The 6,400-nt window shown below is 30.4% G+C and overlaps 1 long non-coding RNA gene across 1 annotated transcript; it reads right to left on the bottom strand.

The window, feature by feature from the left end:
* Nucleotides 1-1,315: 1,315 nt before the first annotated feature.
* LOC139867508 (uncharacterized) lies at nucleotides 1,316-4,313 on the bottom strand. Its single transcript, XR_011765863.1, has 4 exons — nucleotides 3,925-4,313; nucleotides 3,137-3,205; nucleotides 2,597-2,760; nucleotides 1,316-2,205 (listed from the first exon to the last, which is right to left on the bottom strand). It is a non-coding gene; the product is annotated as an uncharacterized lncRNA (long non-coding RNA).
* Between the last annotated feature and the right edge of the window lie 2,087 nt (nucleotides 4,314-6,400).

The following is a 6,400-nucleotide window of genomic DNA, read 5'->3' as shown; positions in this document are numbered from 1 at the left end:
GTTTTGGCCTCAGTGTTAAATTTAATACTGAGATTTAACACCGAACGACTCCCTGTGCTCTAAGAGGAGGACGACTTGAAAGGCATAACCGTTGGGAGCACTCTAATAATAATTTTGATTTCGTGCTAATCATTTTTAACAAATCAGTACCTCTTGCAGTCAAGAGTGTCATATAACAGACATATATATAGCTTGGCCCATCCAATGTAATTTCCATGGATCATTTTTTGCAGTGGCATTTTCATGACCCTGGTATGCATACAATGATTTGACCTAAATTGAAATAATTTACTCCGTACTATTTCGTAATTAACAATTGAATCGTGCAGCCATTCAATTTTCTGTTCATAATTAAAAAAAAAAAAAAAAAAAAAAATCAAACTTCTTTTATGCCATCCAAAAACTATTCCGCAAATGTTATAGTGAAAAATTTATCAACTCCTGAAATCAAGTCACATAATAATTTCGAAAGACCTAGATATCTTAATTATTATATAACATCAAATAAATAATTCACTTTTGAGCGAATGTATATGTCACATATGCATTTCATATTGTCTGTAATGTGGTCTATTCGCTAAGCCACATGGTAATAAATGACAATCACCAAAAATGTTTAGTGATAACTACATTAAGAATCAGTTCTAATTACCCTAAATATAATTTAAACATAGCTGTTGGATTTTATAAAACTCTTTGAATCATTATCTTCTCCTAAATCATACTACGTACAAATTTAGATTATTATCGCCGCAATAATATTCATTTATCAATTATGATATTAATATTTAATATACAAATTTAAAATACTAGTGCAGAGACCCGTGGATTCACGGGTTTTTAAAGGATTTTTTTTTAATGATACATTATATAATCAACATGCATATAAAGTAACGAAATTCATCAAGTTATATGAGATAGAAAACAACAATGTTTAACCAAATTGTTGAAAGAACGACAATTACAAAAAAAAATCTAAAAGCATAGTCTTAAAATTACAAAAACATGAACAAACAAAATGAAAAGCATGTTAAGAATTCATTACTCTTAAAAATCATCACATCTTCTTTGGAGTAGGAAGCTCATTACTGAAGTATTATTAGTACCTGTTTCAAGCTCACCCAATACATGTTTTTCTTTTAAATCTTTCACGAGTCTATTTAACTTCACTTTAAACAGCCTAAATAATACATTTGTGGTTGTACAATCAATGTATTATCTTATGTGTACAACTTACTAAAATGACTATTATAATGTCAAAAAATACTATAACCAAAACTACTCAATAAATCTACCATACCTATACCAAAACAAATCAAAAATGACCATTTGACTCATAAAAGTCAAAGTTACAAAAAACCTATAATCCTTCCACTGTCTTTGTCTCAAAAACTCCATGATCAAAATTTTCAATATATAATCACTATGTCGCGGAAACATCTTCAAACAATTACTAAATGCATACATTGTTTCAAATATATCCAAAGAAAAAACAGTTTGACCAATAATAGTCAAACTGCTAGACGATAAAGCCATATCCTTATTCAAATTACTCAAGAACTTTATATCCCTGAGCACCAATATCATCCTGAACCATTTTTTAGCCTTCAAAATTTGTAGATACCATATAATAACTGTTTAATCACCTCCTTACAAAGAAAGATCAGTTAATACCACCACTTTCTTTCATAAAGCTTCTTATTCCTATTTTACAAAATTAAGTATTCACACACCCATTACTCCATGACCTATTGTTCAAACTGTGGAGACACGATCCGTTTCACAAACAAAACCTATATGACCCACCCATCTAACCACCCATATTGTTATTAAGATTTAAGATCAATAAGAATAAAGAGACAGTGACCATAATAAACTTCCTGTATGACAATGATAAAAAAATAAGAATGTGAAACCACTTATTAAATCAATTAAGAACCTTATTAGACGTTGCGAGTTTTATCCAGAGTTGACTTTGATAGCGACCTTAAATATCCTGTAAAGATAGTCTAAAACACTAAAATCTATCTATGCATAAACTATTTGAAACAAACTAACACATAAACAAAATGCCATAAAAAATAAAGCCTCGTTTATGTTGAGTTCAAGCACACTTACATTAGCTCATGCGACTTCTTCCCGAAAATAAAGATAAATATATGAGGTCATGCTTGTTAAAACAATGATAGTCATCCATGTGGAGGACTGCAACACAAAATGAAACTATGAGCAACTCCAACAATGTGTATCACTTCACAAAATAACTTAAAAGCAGAAATATTGTAAACAAACATGATAAACTGAGATTTCAGATGAAGCATATTATTCTCAGTGAATAAAAACTGAGATAAAGATGAATTGCTAACATGCGTCATTAAGTAACAATAAGTTTATTCTCATCATGTAACCATATGTACAAACACAATTAAGACATATAGTCTACGAATTAGTTTAAGATATACTCCGTAAATCTTAGGGAACCTTAAGATAATATAAATGAATAAAAGCAAATCGTTAATTACTTCAAAAAAACATAAAGTGCCTATTTTGATACAGTTACATATTAACACGGAATAATATTTTTAGACATTTTTACCTGAACAAATTTATATGAGCTGATACCTAATCCGGTGTGCGTCCAAGTAAGCTCAAATGTCAAAAGAGACATTTTGTAGAAATTGACTCATATGAAGAGTAAGATAACATGACACTAAAATCTCATATGTGTGATGCAACACCAACACCAATCTTATTATGCACCTGTAAGAGGATCAAAATTGTTAGATATCTGATATGTTCATGCTAAAGACTGAAAACAAATATACATAATGCATATCTGATATGTAAGATTCTACATTTCCAATTCAACCCCATCTTTGCCTATAGTTTTATCAATTCACTTTGACATCATTTTTTGAAGAAAAAAAAAATTAACAACTAACTTTTTACTTTAAATTGTAATAACCAGATGTATAAGCATAATCACTAGTACCTTTATTTTAGAAATGTACATAGATTTAAATATTAAAGTTAACTGCACAGGCTCTTGATCTTTGCTGTTTTCTTAATCTCCACCATTAATTTCCTTGTAAACTACAATTGTACCTTGTAAATAAAAATAAAAATCTTAACATACCAAAACATAGACATACGTAAGAACCTTGTATCGATCACCATGCCCAATGGTACAACGAACATCTGTCTTCTGCAGATTTGCACATGTACAACAAATAACATTATTTTAGTATGGACCTGCGTTCAGTAGAATACATGAAATTTTAGAAGTGTGATTCCATAACAAAATAAATCAAACGAACGTCATGTTGAAATAAAGTTCAAATCACAAACAATCAATTCTTAATTTATTTAGGAATGTGTGATTGAATGACAATACAAAATAATTACCAACAAACTTCCAAAACAACACACTACATTACTTCTTAGAAATCACAATTCAAATAACAGTTTTCAACTTCAACAAAAACTCAACCAAGATGTCGTTTCCTTCACAAATCAACTGTAAAAAACAATACAAAATCGCTGAAATTAGCTAGTTTGAACATAAACATATACACCAATTTCATTCATGTAGTTTTTTATTGTTAAAATTAACGTAAAACCCTAACAATAATATGATTAGGTTCTGAAATTAAAATCATAAAATCAAAGTAAAACATAAAATCCCAAAATCAAAGTGAAAGAAACCAAAACCCAGTTATACTACCCTAAAGGTCCATCAAATTAGCAATCCAGGAGAAAGAACTAAGATCTAAAAAACCCATTTCAAAAACAATCAAAAAACGTTAACATATAACCATAATTAATAAAAAAAAAATCGAAATCAATTAAAAATTCATTCTAAAGCCAAAAATTACATCAAATGATAACAAAATATATGTAAAAACAATACAATATTAGCCATACCTTACACAAAAATCGATGCTTTATGCGGGTCTGTGTGAATTTTTTGTTGACTGGGGAATTTTTAAACAGGTGCAAGAGATCAAACTAAAACACCCAGATTGTTGCCATAGCTTACATATATTATTTGATGTAATCGCAAGAAATTGAGCCAGAAATCAAATCAGGATTGCAAGAATCTGAAGTCTTCAAGATTAGGGCTAATCTGTTTCGAAGATTAGGGCAAATTGCGAATGATCAAGAATCGCATATTATGATTTATGGGATACACTGATCAAGAATTTGTCTAGCAATCGTGGAAGAATGGTAGAAGATGGAAGAATGAAGAAGATGAAGAATTGGTTTTCCATGGCAATTTCCATGGCGATTTTAAGATGGATAGCGGTGGTGTTTTGATTTTGGGAATTTTTGAGGAGAAATGATTTGAATTAAAGTGTATAAGAGAAGAATAAGGGCGTACTTTTTTTATATCCGTATTTACTTCCTAAGAATTTTACTTCCTAAGAATTAATAATGATGTGGTAAATTTGAATTCGGTATTTAAATTTGAAATTTAAATAATTAATTGAAATATTTACTATAAAAAACGTCTTTTTTATTTTATTTTTATGCTAATTTTTTAATTAAAATTAATTAAGGGAGTGATGTCATCAAGTGGTGTTCATGATGTGCTATGTGTCCCTAAATTTTTTTTAACCTATAGTTTTAATTATAAAGTGATGTCATCTCCATGGCCTTTTCAAAGAATGTAATAGATAATAAAACAGCTATAAGGTGCTAATGGATCAACCGTCCCAGTCCAACCCATTTCAACCCGTTTATTTATTTATTTATTATAAATTATAAAACATATTAATTGGTGTAAGTCGGTGGCCAATAGGGACTCGCCACCTAGCCACTTTTACTGTTATACTGTAGCTTTTTTTTTTAACCCTATCGCTCTACTACAATCACTCCTACTGATTAAGTAGGTGGCCAATAGGGACCCGTCACCTACCCAATTTTACTGTTATAATGTAGTGTTTTTTTTAACCCTATCGCTCTAATACAATCACTCCTCCATATGGTTCTTGAAAATTAATTTACTGTTTGGATATTTGGGTGAAACATCTGTGATTTCTGAAAAATAAGCTGATTTGAGGTGTTTCAAAGTTTGGGGATTTGAGGTGTGTTTAAAGTATCTATTTTTGAACAACGGTTTTTATGTATTAAGAACTTTTCATAATTTTATGTCATTTTGTTGTATTATATGAACTGCATGTTGTTGAATATTATTATCATAGTCAAAGTTACACCAAGTTAATGTTAGCATGATTACTTAGTGTCGTTGAGAGTAAACTTAATTTATGGTGTTATTACCAAATGAATTAAGGATAGTTTGAAATGTTTGAGGGAGTTTTGAAGTGATTTTAGGGCTGATTGGAGTGCTGAATTACAGCAGTAACAGCAGGACTGCTTCTGGGCAGCCCATTTTTTGGACAGAAATAACCATCGTCTTTGAAAAATTGTAGTAAATCAACTGTAATCCCAATTAAGATGTGTCTTATATGATTGGAAAGCCTAGAGAGTCTAGCTTAATCAGAAATTTATTTCGAGATCCAATTCAGAGTTTAAGTTTGTCAAATAACTGAAACGGTAAATGTGTTTGGGTCATAATTGCTACTTATATTGAACTAGCTGTGTGAACTACTTGCATTTTACAGTTGGTTTTAATAAATGTTTATGAATGGATTAATATTTTTACTATACATTAACGGTGTTGATTGATCGTTTTTTCGTTGAGTCACAACTGGTTAATGTCAATGATATGTTTTTACTTGCAGTTATTTTATATCGAATTGCCTGTGTAAAAGACTTGCTTATTTGCATTAGTTTTTAATACATGTTTGTGACTGAATATGTTTTTATTTTATGATATTATAGGTGTAACTGATTTTTATCAAGACCTAGGCTATTGTGATAAGAGTTTGCAGCTACTGATTTGCAACGTTTTGGTTTGACGAGCAGACGAGATATATGATGTTACCACAACAGAACTGTCTGCTGCAACCAAAATGCCAACTCCAGGTATTAAACATTTAAACACTTTAGAAACCTAATTCACTAAATACGTGCTCTAACACAAATATATTTACTACACAGATGAAGCACTAACGAAAACGCCACCTGAAGAAGAACCAGTAAAAGCAACAAAGGAATCACCAAAAGAACCTCTAGAATCTTCCGCCAAATGCATTCCTCTTCACCGAACCATGTATACGTTTCAATCGGTATTTTTTGATGTTTTCCCGAGTTTTTGCGTTGAAGTGTAATTTCTAGCCTTATATTTCGTACTTAGTATTCTCTTTGCATGCTTCCTATTCTTTGCCTGGGTTACTAATTGTCGTTTTTTGTATAAGCGTTAGCACTCATATTGGTGGGTTGTGATCTAAATTGACTTAATTATACGAATAGTCACTGTGGTTTGTTAAATCTTGCA

This window comes from Rutidosis leptorrhynchoides, chromosome 9 (genome assembly GCF_046630445.1).
Source record: "Rutidosis leptorrhynchoides isolate AG116_Rl617_1_P2 chromosome 9, CSIRO_AGI_Rlap_v1, whole genome shotgun sequence".
Classification (NCBI taxonomy): Eukaryota; Viridiplantae; Streptophyta; class Magnoliopsida; order Asterales; family Asteraceae; genus Rutidosis; species Rutidosis leptorrhynchoides.
Note: the sequence above shows the minus strand (reverse complement) of the source record. Positions and strands in the feature narration are given on the sequence as shown.